Genomic DNA, 13,626 nt, shown 5'->3' with positions numbered 1-13,626 from the left:
AGCACAGCCTTGTTGAAACCACCATCCCTCCACCCACATGATATAGAATACAATTTTACATTAGGCCACATTCTGCACTTACAGTACCAGTCAAAAGTTTGAACACACCTTCTAATTCAATGGTTTTTCTTTATTTTTATTAATTAACAAACACTTCATGTCTTAAAGTAATGACGGACGTCGTTTCTCTTTACTTAGTTGAGAGGTTCATGATATAATATGGATTACTACAATTGTGGAATAGGGTTATTTACTGTTTTGCTATTATTTACTATTTACTGTTTGATCTCAAATGCATTCAGAAGGCAAGAAATTGCACTAATTAACTTTTGACGAGGCACAGCTGTTAATTGAAAAGCATTTCAGGTGACTACCTCATGAAGCTGGTTAAGATAATGCCAATAGTGTGCAAAGCGTCATCAAGGTAAACGCTGGCTGCTTTAAAGAACCTATAATATATGAAACATATATTTGTTTATGCTTTTTTGTTTACTGCATAATTCCATATATGTTCCATATGTTATTTCATAGTTTTGATGTCTTCAGTATTGTACTACAATGTACAAAATAGTCAAAATACAGACAAACCTATGAATGAGTAGGGGTGTCCAGACTTTTGACTGGTACTGTATTTAGAAGCCACACAACCACTAAATATAGTTGGTTGTGTTCTGACCATTTTGGGCCCAAATTCTGATAAATTTTATCAGAACCCATTGCCTTAACTGACCAGCATGTGATTATACTCAACAATATTTTGCCCCTGGAATTGTCTGTAATCTGTGGGATTCTGTGTCAGTGAGGTGTTGGTGATCTGTAGGCTAAACCTGGCACTCAGTGTCCACTCACTGATAGTGTACCTGTTGACAAAAACTGTATGTACTCAGATATTAACGTACTCAGATAAAGCCCTGTGGATCAAAAGATTTAGGAAGGTGGATGAAACACACACACACACACACTTGGCTCCGGTGTGGTTCACTGGAGTCTAGGGACTCACAGAGGTTTGTGATCAAGAAGCATAGTCAGGGGCTCTGTCATGGAAATCACAAATGACAATTATCATACTTATTCTATTTAGTATTGAGTTCTTAAAATCATTATCCTCTTTGACTGACCACTTGAATGGGTTTAATGCAAAGCTCAGTAACATATAAATAATGTCATTTGAACTGATGTTCTGTCATTGGAAAGTTCAGGAAGAGAAAATTCCAAGGTTTCAATAAATAGCCAAATTGTTATTGTACACTCAATACTTTACAATAATGAGTCTAACAGGTTGGACTGTGTTCATAAAACTGCACTGGGGGCTCAGTGGAATTAATTTTACATTCAAAGGCTTCCTTGGCTGCAAAATATTTGAGAACTCTCGTCAACTGGACCTATAGAGCTGACGTGGCCAAATCCTCTCCTCAGGATCTTGCACTGATGGTATCTAATGTAGCAGGACAGCATGTACAGCTCACCAGTGAGAAACAACAGGTCATTAGTTCTGTTTACTAAACACTGTTGTGGAGATGGACTGATGCATAAATGTGGTGGGAAGATAGCAACAACATCTGGGATGACATTAATTAATTACATGCCCATGAACCCCTGCTGAAAAGGAAAGTCTCATCTCATCTCATTATCTCTAGCCACTTTATCCTGTTCTACAGGGTCGCAGGCAAGCTGGAGCCTATCCCAGCTGACTACGGGCGAAAGGCGGGGTACACCCTGGACAAGTCGCCAGGTCATCACAGGGCTGACACATAGACACAGACAACCATTCACACTTGCATTCACACCTACGGTCAATTTAGAGTCACCAGTTAACCTAACCTGCATGTCTTTGGACTGTGGGGGAAACCGGAGTACCCGGAGGAAACCCACGCGGACACGGGGAGAACATGCAAACTCCGCACAGAAAGGCCCTCGCCGGCCACAGGGCTCGAACCCGGACCTTCTTGCTGTGAGGCGACAGCGCTAACCACTACACCACCGTGCCGCCCCCTGAAAAGGAAAGTAATAATGATAATGTAATTAAATAAACAAAAATGATCAAAAGAAACATTACATTAATGTGTTCTGTTTTTATTTCTATTTTACAGATTTTATATATTTTTTATGCAATTTTATACATTTTATAATATTATGGACTGTACATTGTCTGCATGTCTGAGATAAATAAATAAAATAAATAAAAATAATGGTATTTATCAGATGCTCTTATCTAAAGTGATGTATAACATACCCAGGGCAGTTGGGGGTTAGATGTCTTGCTCAAGGGCACTTCAGTCATTCATGCTGGTTTGGGGAATCAAATCAGTGACCTTCTGGTCCCAAAGCTGCCTCTCTAGCCATTAGGCCATGGCTTCCCTTGTTCTGTCTTGTCAGGATAAAGTGATATTTTAATATTTCTGTTATTACTGTCAGCCAAACAAAATAGAAATCATTGAATCTCCAGTACAGTAATATGTACGTACTTTCTGACGTTTTTGATACCATACACTCTGCAAGCAGCTCCTGTTAGATAAAACCAACCCACAAGCAAATGCAATGATATGGCGATTCAAGCTCTTTTTAAGCATTTGATATTAGAACATTTTATTTTTCTATAGAAGTTTTTTTTCTCTTTGTTTGATGTTTGTTTCAATGTTAATTGAGACATTTGAATTCCAACAGCTAATTACAGTTTGCTACAGACCACGGGCGATTGCTCTAAGACAACGAGGGAGGCTCAGCCTCCTCTAAAAATGACGAACATCGTGTAGGATGAATTGCGCTAGGCTTATGTTATAGCCGACCTTATAACATTGCTATTTCAGACCCAGAATCATAGAAATATAAGTGCTCAACCCAACTACAGTGCGAAATCATTCCGTTATAACTTTCCCCAGTTCGCCTAATGTGTACGTGAGTTTTCCCCCCTCGTGACAGTGCGATGCAGCCTAGCCTCAGTGGACTTCAATGGCATTTGGGAGCGATGCGCTTTCAATATCAAAATGCAAGACGGTTATTGGACAAATACTGCGAAAACGCCCGCCCCACGGACTCCCAGCCTCACAGTGGGAGGGACATGGCAAAGCTTTCCGCGAAAAGACTGGTGATTGGTGAAAGCGGCCGGATATTTTCTTTGATTGACAGCTCATTTCAAATAGACAGGCAGCGGTGAATTTCAGTTCAGTCCCATGCAGATTCGCAAGTGCTGTGGTGTATTGTAAGAGATCGGCTTACATTTCGATTTCATTCATTACATACGGTTTCTACCAGCTTTTTTAGTTTGTATATATTTTCATTGTAAATAAAAAGTGTAAATATAGTGTTGTCAAGTTTGCTATCTTAGTTCCAGAAATGTTGTTTATTTGAGTGACTGAACTTGAGGGGGCTAGTCAGCTAGCAAGAAAGCTGCGCACGGATGCCAAGCATTGCTGATTTAATTTTGGCGAAGCCATTTGCCAGTCTTGCTTTCGAGGAAAAAATTAAAATTAAAGAGCAGGGTAGACCAACGCCTCAAATTGACTTGGTGAAAAAGGTAGGGAATAATACTTGTTCCTTTCAGCTCTCCTGGTACGAGAAAGTGAATTGGCTAACAGCAAGTGACCCACATCAACAACAGTAAATAGGCTACTTTAGTAATATGTCATGGATGGACCAAAAATATAGACTCTATTTAAAATGTTTATGCTGAGTATATTATATTGGAATATATATTTTTCTGGATATGAATTAAACACAGCTACCATTTGGAAAACATTTTTAAACAAAAACACAGCCGAGAACATTTCACACTACAGACCTGGATTAAAAGTGAAGGGTTATCAAAATTGTCAATAAAACATTTCTCAGTCAAAATAAGTAAAATATAAGGAAAGTGTCATTGAATGAAATGTGTGGCACCCAGCTCTATGTTTGGCTCCCCAAGGTCAGTGCTTGTGCCTATTCCAGAACACTCTGCTGTTACTGCTGAGGTTCCTGACAAAGAGCTGCTTTCAATTGTAGGTAACACACAGTCCCTTTAAGAAACTACATTTCCCATCAGCCAACTTCTGCATTGGCCTACGTCACGCCTGGGCGGGATCACCTACGTCACATCCTACAGGAAGGCATAAGAAACGGAACAACACTTCTGTCTCTCTCTCTTGTCGTGGATGTCAAGCCATCTGGACACAAAGAGATACCCTGCACCAGAAAACCCAAGAAAGACGTCTTTTTCTTGCAAGATCCACGATTCAGTGCGATTTTCTTTGTTTACCCCTGGCCACGGTAAAAATACAGAATCGTGCGATTTTAAACTCAGATAGAGTTACAGCCGGTTTGTTTATTCATTATATGTACATACGGACTGCAGCCCAAGCAGTTAATTAATGTTAGAAGCGACCGAATCTTTCTAATTTTAAAACGCTGTGCACATGATTTGATCAGAGACTTTCTTTTCATCACGAGCGACCACGCGTCGGACCAAGAAATCCTCTGCCTTCACGGACGCGACTCACGTGCTCCACAACGGTGAAACTCCAAAAGTCTCGGAACTTCTTCTCATAATCTTGCTATAAGCAAGATGCTAAGTAAGACTGGCAAATTTTGGGCATAAAACTAGTCTTAGGAATTAGCTTTACTGAAGTAGTGTGAATTTAAACTCAGGAACGGTTTAATTGTTTACACTGTAGACACTCAGCGTGTTGAATTGATGATTGTCCATTTTGTTTTATTCTCTCAATTGTTTAATAGATAGGCTGTGCATGCTTCTCTATAGACCTCTTGCAGTCATGTGACCGGAATGTAAACAGCTGCCATCTTGTCGGTCAACAACACAGCTGAATACTGCTGCACTCATGTACAAAATGGATCAATTTCAACCGACGGACTACACGGCTCATTTTTCTAATGAACAGATAACTAGATATATATCTAAAATAAACGACCTACAGATTAGTGACCCTTATCGATTACTGGACGTAGTTTTCACGACCGTGTCAGTGGATATTGAACTGCCAGAGGTGGAATACCCAGATGTGTATAATTACCTCATTAACTTTCCCTCGCTGTTCAGTGCTGAAGCACTGTGTGCTTATAAATCTCTGGACAGTTATCTTTACAGAAATTCAGGATTCGTCAGCCCCCCTCAGATGTGGCATCTTGTAAACAAGAAAATAACAATCCTCATTGGAAGGGTAAGTCACTTAAGTATTGAGTACTAGCACTGACCAGCCAATTATAGAATAGAATAAGGTAATTCCAGCTGTAATTCCAAATCGTCCTTCTTGTTTACCATGGATCTGACGTTGGAGAGGTAGAGGCTTGGCAGTGGAGTTTTGAGTGGCTGTTTTCTGAGCTTAGTCAACAGGCCGGCTCTGCAGCCTCGCTTTTGCTTCCTCTCCCGACGCCGCCTCCTTCGCCTGCCAGACCCGATAACAATTCACGGAGACCTCGCTGGTCTCGCTATCTCGTCCAGAATGTTGTGCATGCGATGGAAATCGCTACAAACCATCATTTTCTGCTGGAAACCAATGTCCAGTAAGTCCATATGGTTGAGTGGATATTGAAGTCCGGTACAGACGAACAACACGCAAAAATACACACAAAAACATAAAAAACGTGCACAGGTAGGGAGAGCTTGTAGCCGCAGCATCCCCATCATGCGCCGCCATATCCACTATGATGGTTGAATATTTTATATTATCAGTTAGATCAAGTATCGGTAGTCTATCACTATTACTGTATATATGGTATACCTGATAGCAGCAATCCATTTTGCACGCCTGTCAGGGTCCCGTGGCAGCCTACTGTCAAGTGTATGTGAGCATCATGGGTTTCCCACACTTGAAAGGGAAGGACTCAGACACAGGATTCCAATTGTCTTATGTTTTATTGATTTTCAGTGGAGTTGACGTTGTAGTAGAATTGTATATAGTAGGGTTTTCCAGAAGAAAAGGCAGAAGTAGAACCAGAAGTGGAAGTAGAAGTAGAAGACGGAAATATGGCGTTTGACCGACAAGATGGCGTCTGTTTACAATCTGGATTGGCTGTGATGTCACATGCAAGTGGTCCATTCCTTACTAACATCCTCAATTTCCTTATTACACATTTTGACCTCATCAAGATTTCAGTGGATTTAGTAGTGTTATGAGCTAGTGGGTTAGCTACCGGCTAACCTTTTGTCTTAACTCCACGAGGTAGGATCCTTGGGCCTTAGCTAAACACATGGCTAATTCTTTTGTTTCATTAGCATCCAGGGCTAATTGTATTGTCTCAAGGGACCATGAGGTCGTCATCCTCCCCCCACAAACACACGTGGAGTTAGCTACCAGAGCTAATTCTTTTGTTTCCACACACACACACAAACACACCTTAGCTAGCCATCCAAGCTAACTCTTTGTTCAGGCCATGTGGACACACACACACACACATAACACACACACTGTGTATAGATTCCAACTGATATTATCCATTTTTATCTTTGTTATAATAAATTAATTTATTATTGAAACTGTGTGTTTACTTGTGTTCCAATATCTTTGAAGTACCCAATCTCAAAGAATTCAAAGGTGCATATGAGTCAAGGGCGCAGATGGCACGGGGGACGGGGTGGACATGTCCCCCCCAGATTTATAGTGACCTCCATCTGTCCCCCCCACCCACCGTCCCTACGTAAGGCGCCACACATAGGTAGAAAAAGTGAGGATTAATGTTCCGTTAGTTAGACTAACTTACATTGCAGCACAAAGTTGAAATGGCAGCAGCAGTAGCCTTGTCAGTGATCAATCCACATTTTCCCCTTCTTGAATCGGTGTAGGCTGGAGCAGATCCTTGCAGAGTTGGGAAAGCAAGGTGTTCATTTTCCACGTAATTCTCGGTTAATAACACTGCACAGCTCATCCATTTGATAGCAACAGTGTTTCTGCTGCGACTAATGGTGCGTTCAGTTGTACTCGTAGGTTGGAAGTTTGAAGTCGGAAAAGCATTGAAATCTAGCATCTACCAGCATAAACGTTGGGGTTTTCGTTTGATTTCATTAACTGTCCATTTTTTTCGAATTCCATGTTCCATGATGTCCCAGTTTTTAAACTGGGAAGTGTTCAGTTCTGAGGTTATGTTGTTCGGAGCTCCAAGTTCCGACTTCCAATGTAAATGTAACGCACCATCTCGACCCCGGGGTCCTAAGGGGAGCTGGGGACTTTGCCTGTCGCGGTAACCATAGTGATCATAAACAACTGTCTAATGACCGAGCTGGTGATCTTTCTGCCACATTAAGCCAGAGAAGAGGGGGAAAAAAATCACAGTGTTTGTTTCAAGAACCAAAAGATGTAAATATCCTATGCCTGTTGCCTTTCCCAGATGTGACAAATACTTGTTTTGTAATGTTGAGTAGCTAGTCTGATAGTAATAAGAAGGAATTTGGACTTACCTGAAGTAGGCTAAATGTAAAATAACAGCATTCTAGGCTGTAGGTGAATATCTTTTAATGTTGTTATTTTTATGTATAATGTTATTTTAGTAAGCAGCAACTGTTAACTGAAATTATGAGATTCAAGATGTTAACATTGTCCTCCTGGCCTGCAGGCAATCCCTGGTGGGGTCAACAATGAAAAAACAAAAAACAATTACAGCGTTTTTTTCAAAAACCGAGCAATGTTGACCAGGTAGGCCTTTGTCTACCAATGTTCATTCAGTTAGAAAACTCACAATTCGAATGTATATTGAAGCTTCAGTACACACATACACACACACACATATATATATATATATATATATATATATATATATATATATATATATATATATATATATATATATATATGCATTTACACAAAATGGAATCATTTGCTGACAGCTCAGTCCCCCCCAGTTCAAAAATCCTATCTGCGCCCCTGATATGAGTTATGTAATATGGTAAGTGATCATAATAATTTGGAATATACCATAATTTAACTGTTTGATAATTTATTAAGCACCAAAATTAATGGTATTAATTAATGAGACTGATTCAATGAGAATGATTCAATTCAATTTATTAACTGTAGTAAGTTCCCTAGGTGTGGGTGGAGCACAGAGGATGGCAGGACAGAGATCAAGGTATTCAGAAGGCTTTATTGCCGTACTTTTCAGTTTGACAATTTCACTACGAACATTCGAGACACACACACACTGTCGTCTTGTCTCGGGAAGCTCTCCTCTGCTTTCCCTCTGCCTCCTTAAATAGGGCGCGGTTACTGGGAAGACACACAAACACAGGTTAATTGCCGTCAGGTGTAGTGATTCTGCCACTCACCTTCCCTGACTCCGCCCTCCTGTCACAGACCAGCACTTGACCACGCCCCTGCTGCCACATACCCCCACCGCTCGACTCAGGCCGGGCGGCCGTCCGGCCTGCAGCCGACTCCCCCCCCCTTGACGGGAGAGGAAGTCCGCCACGACCATCTGCGCCCCCGGCCTGTGGACCACCTTGAAATTGAAGGGTTGGAGTGCCAGATACCAACAGGTGATCCATGCGTTGGCATCTTTCATGCGGTGGAGCCACTGGAGGGGCACGTGGTCCGAACAGAGGGTGAAAGGGCGCCCCAGCAGGTAGTAACGGAGGGCGAGGACCGCCCACTTGATCGCTAGACATTCTTTTTCGATTGTGCTGTAGCGCCCCTCACGCACCGACAACTTCCTGCTAATGTACAGGATGGGGCGGTCCTCCCCCTCCACCTCCTGGGACAACACCGCCCCCAGCCCTCTGTCCGACGCGTCGGTCTGCAACACAAAAGGGAGAGAAAAGTCAAGGGAGTGTAATAGTGCCCCCCCCCACACAGCGCAGCCTTTACCTCAGAGAAAGCCCGCTGGCACTGCTCCGTCCACTGGACCAGATCTGGTGCCCCCTTTTTAGTGAGATCAGTCAGCGGGCTGGTGATGTCCGAATAATTAGGTATAAACCTACGATAGTAGCCAGCCAGCCCCAGGAACTGTCTCACCCCCTTTTTGGTCTTGGGCCTCGGGCAGGCCGCAATTGCTGTCTTGTTAATTTGGGGACGCACCTGCCCGTTGCCCAAGTGGAAGCCCAGATACCGTACTTCCACCCGCCCAATCGCACATGTAGGTATCATGCCGCCATCTTGTGTCAGAACTACAATTCCCAGGCAACTTCCGTGTGACCTACGTCACGCGTGGGCGGGATCACCTACGTCAGTCTGCCATGCATGCATAAATCCAAGCGGAAGCTCCACTATCTTTGTCTCTCACGTCTGGCTTCCGATGAATCTGGACGTATAAAGAGGCGCTCTTCACCCAAAAGACGTCTTCTTTCTTGCAAGATCCATCACTCAACGCGATTTTCTCACTTACCCTTGGCAAAGGTAAACTCTAGAGTCGCGCGATCTTTAAACTCAACCTGAGTTACAACCGGTTTACTTGCATTAGAAGTGACGTCACGACTGCAGCCCAGGCAGTTAAAAGTTAAGAAGCGATTGAATCCTTTTTAACTCAAAAGCGCTGTGCATCTTATTCTGATCAGAGACTTTTCCTCACGAACGCTGAGGTTCGGACCAAGAATCCTCTGCTTTCCACGGGAACCACCCAAGTGCTCCGCTGGACCCGAAAGTTCTCTGCGCCTCCATCACGAGCGACTCACGTGCTCCCACGGCGAGGCCTGAAGCTACACCGGCGAATAGTTCTTCATATCTTGCTAAAGGCAGGATTAAGTAAGATTTTGGCATTTGGGCATAATTAGGATAGTCTTAGGAATTTGCTTTTATTGAAATAGTGTGAATTTAAACCCAGGTTTATCTGTTACACTGTTAGACACGCAGCGTGTTGATTTATTTTGTTCTATGTTCTCTCAATTGTTTTTTTAATAGATAGGCTGTGCATGCTTTTCTTTACTACTAACATATAGTTCTCTTATTATACATCTTGATCTCAAGATTTCAGTGGATTCAGTATGGTTATGAGCTAGTGGGTTAGCTACAGCTTCCCTTTTGTCTGCTTAGCAACACAAAGCTAATCAAGGCCTACCATGTGCTCAGCAGGCCATCAGGCCTGATAAACCACACCTCAGCTAGAAATCCACAAGCTAGCTTTTAGTTAGCTACGGCTAATACCCTTGTCTTTAGCAACACGTGCTCAGTAGGCCTCACCAGGCCTAACAAACACACTTTAGCTAGGCCATAGGGCCTTTAGCAAACTCACACTAGCAACACAAGGCTAAACACAGAGCTAATCCTTTGTTCTGTTTAGATAACATTCTGGGCGGCACGGTGGTGTAGTGGTTAGCGCTGTCGCCTCACAGCAAGAAGGTCCTGGGTTCGAGCCCCGGGGCCGGCGAGGGCCTTTCTGTGTGGAGTTTGCATGTTCTCCCCGTGTCCGCGTGGGTTTCCTCTGGGTGCTCCGGTTTCCCCCACAGTCCAAAGACATGCAGGTTAGGTTAACTGGTGACTCTAAATTGACCGTAGGTCTGAATGTGAGTGTGAATGGTTGTCTGTGTCTATGTGTCAGCCCTGTGATGACCTGGCGACTTGTCCAGGGTGTACCCCGCCTTTCGCCCATAGTCAGCTGGGATAGGCTCCAGCTTGCCTGCGACCCTGTAGAAGGATAAAGCGGCTAGAGATGATGAGATAACATTCTTTTGTTTAGCTACCAACAAGCTAGGCCTCCACCACGTGTAGTTAGCTACACGAGGCTAAACACATGGTCAAGTCCTACACACACACACACACACACCTCACTGCTTGTATATATTGATTTATTATTTTTATCTTTGTATAATAAATTCATTTATTAAACAAACTGTGTTTATTTGTGTGAACAATATGAAGTCCCCAATCTTCTCAAAGAATTCAGAAAGGGTGCATATGTTATGTAATATGGTAAGTGATTGTAATAATTTGGAAATATACCATAATCTAGCTGTCTGGTAATTTATCCAGGATTAATGGTATGATTCACTAAATGATTAATTGAACGATTCACTAAATGATTCATTGAACGATTCACTAAATGATTCACTAAACGATTCATTGAATGAGACTGATTCTATGGTATGATTCAATTCAAACGAGTCAAATTAAACGATTCAATGGGATTGATTCATTTTTAATTATTAACCTTCAAAATTTAATGAGACTGATTTAACGAGATTGATCACTTAATATCAATAATTAACTGATTGCACCCACACACACTTCTTTGGGTTGGCAGTGAGACCCGCTCGCCTCAGCAACCTAAGGACGGCCCTCAGGTGTTGTAAGTGCCGCTGCCAGTCGTTACTATAAATGATTATATCATCAAGGTATGCGGCCGCATAGGTGGCGTGGGGGTGGAGGACCCTGTCCATCGGCCGCTGAAACGTAGCAGGCGCCCCAAACAGCCCAAAAGGAAGTGTGACAAATTGGTGCAAGCCGAACGGTGTGGAAAAGGCCGTTTTTTCCCGGGATAATGGAGTCAAGGGGATCTGCCAATATCCCTTCGTCAAATCCAGTGTCGAATAAAAGCGAGCCGTGCCTAGTCGATCGAGCAGCTCGTCAATACGAGGCATTGGGTACGCGTCGAATTTAGACACCGCGTTGACTTTTCTATAGTCCACACAGAACCGGACCGACCTGTCGGCCTTGGGTACCAAGACCACCGGGCTGCTCCAGTCACTGTGGGACTCCTCGACGATGCCCATTTCGAGCATGGTCTGAAGTTCTTCCCGAACCACCTTTTTTTTGTGTTCGGGTAGCCTGTAAGGGCGGCTACGCACTACCACCCCTGGGGGCGTCTCTATGTGGTGCTCTATGAGGTTAGTGCGACCGGGCAGGGGCGAGAACACATCCGAAAACTCGGCCTGCAACTGAGTGACCTCCATGAGTTGGGTCGGGGAGAGGTGGTCTCCACAGGGGACCGGAGAGGTACGTGATGCCAATGTCCCTTTTTGAATCTCCGGCCCCAGCTCCGCCTTCTCCGGAACTACCGACACCAACGCCATGGGGACCTCCTCGTTCCAGAGTTTAAGCAGATTGAGGTGGTAAATCTGTAGCGCCCCACCCCTGTCCGTTTGCCTCACCTCATAGTCGACGTCCCCGACTCGCCGTGTGACCTCAAAGGGTCCTTGCCACTTGGCGATCAATTTGGAGCTCGACATGGGCAACAATACGAGTACCTTATCTCCCGGAGTGAACTCTCTAAGGCGCGTACCCTTGTTGTACAGGCGGGCTTGCCGTTCCTGGGCCTGCCGCAAATTCTCCTGAGTTAGGTGGGTGAGCGTGTGGAGTTTTGCGTGCAGGTCCATAACGTACTGAATTTCGTTTTTGCTTTGTGAAGGTCCCTCCTCCCAATTTTCCCGCAGCACATCTAGGATGCTGCGCAGCTTACGCCCATATAATTATTCGAACGGGGAGAACCCCGTGGAGGCTTGGGGGACCTCTCGCACTGAGAACAGCAAGGGTTCGAGCCACTTATCCCAATTACGTGCGTCCTCACTCACGAATTTTTTAATAATATTTTTGAGGGTGCGGTTGAACCGTTCTACTAAACCGTCCGTTTGTGGGTGATACACACTGGTGCGGATCGGCTTAATCCCCAACAACCCATACAGTTCGTTCAGTGTACGTGACATAAACGAGGTGCCTTGATCAGTCAGAATCTCTTTCGGGATTCCAACTTGGGAGATGACGCGGAAGAGTGCCTCCACAATACTATGTGCTGAGACATTGCGCAGAGGCACTGCTTCCGGGTATCATGTTGCATAGTCTACCAGAACTAATATAAAGCGGTACCCTCGTGCTGACCGATCTAATGGCCTGACGAGATCCATCCCAATTCTCTTGAACGGGGTCTCGATTAACGGAAGAGGGCACAAAGGCGCTTTTGGAATGGCCGCTGGATTTACTAATTGGCATTCGCGGCATGCCGTACACCACCTACGAACATCGCCGCGAATCCCCGGCCAATAGAATCGGGCCATTATTCGGGCTAGTGTTTTATCCTGCCCTAAGTGTCCAGCCATAGGATTAAAGTGAGCCGCCTGGAATACCAATTCCCGGCGGCTCTTCGGAATTAACAGCTGTGTGACTCGCTCTTTAGTTTGAGTGTCCTGCGTCACTCGGTATAATCTATCCTTCATAACTGCGAAGTAGGGGAAGGACGGGGTGGCGTTCGGCTGGAGCGTTTGACCATCGATTACTCTCACTTGGTCAAACGCATGCCGCAGAGTCTCATCTCGCGATTGTTCTAATGGGAAATCCGCGAGGGATTCCCCAATAGAGAGAGGAGGAGCCGGCGGCTCCTCACTCTGACGCGGAGATGACGTAGACGGCTCTGTGACAGCTGCTCCTGCCAAAGCGACACCGAGACCTCCCCCTGTCAAATGGCAGGACCCACTCTTTACTAGGCGCGTCATTAAACCCCGAAATCCCGGCCAATCAATCCCCAAAATCAAAGAGTGGGTAAGGCGAGGATTAACTGCCGCCTTCACTATAGATTTTTCCCCTCTGAAAAATATGTGGACCGACACCAAAGGGTAGCTGTGAACATCTCCGTGCACACACAACACCTTCACCCCCTGTGCTCCCCCCAATGCCTCGTCTTGAACCAGGCTTTGGCGGATCGAGGTCTGATTGCAACCAGAATCCACCAACGCCTGATATGTAGCCCCTTGGACACTCACCGGTATGCGATACGCTCCGG

The sequence above is a fragment of the Neoarius graeffei genome, chromosome 20, assembly GCF_027579695.1.
Source record: "Neoarius graeffei isolate fNeoGra1 chromosome 20, fNeoGra1.pri, whole genome shotgun sequence".
Lineage (NCBI taxonomy): Eukaryota > Metazoa > Chordata > Actinopteri > Siluriformes > Ariidae > Neoarius > Neoarius graeffei.
This window is presented reverse-complemented; position numbering follows the sequence as displayed.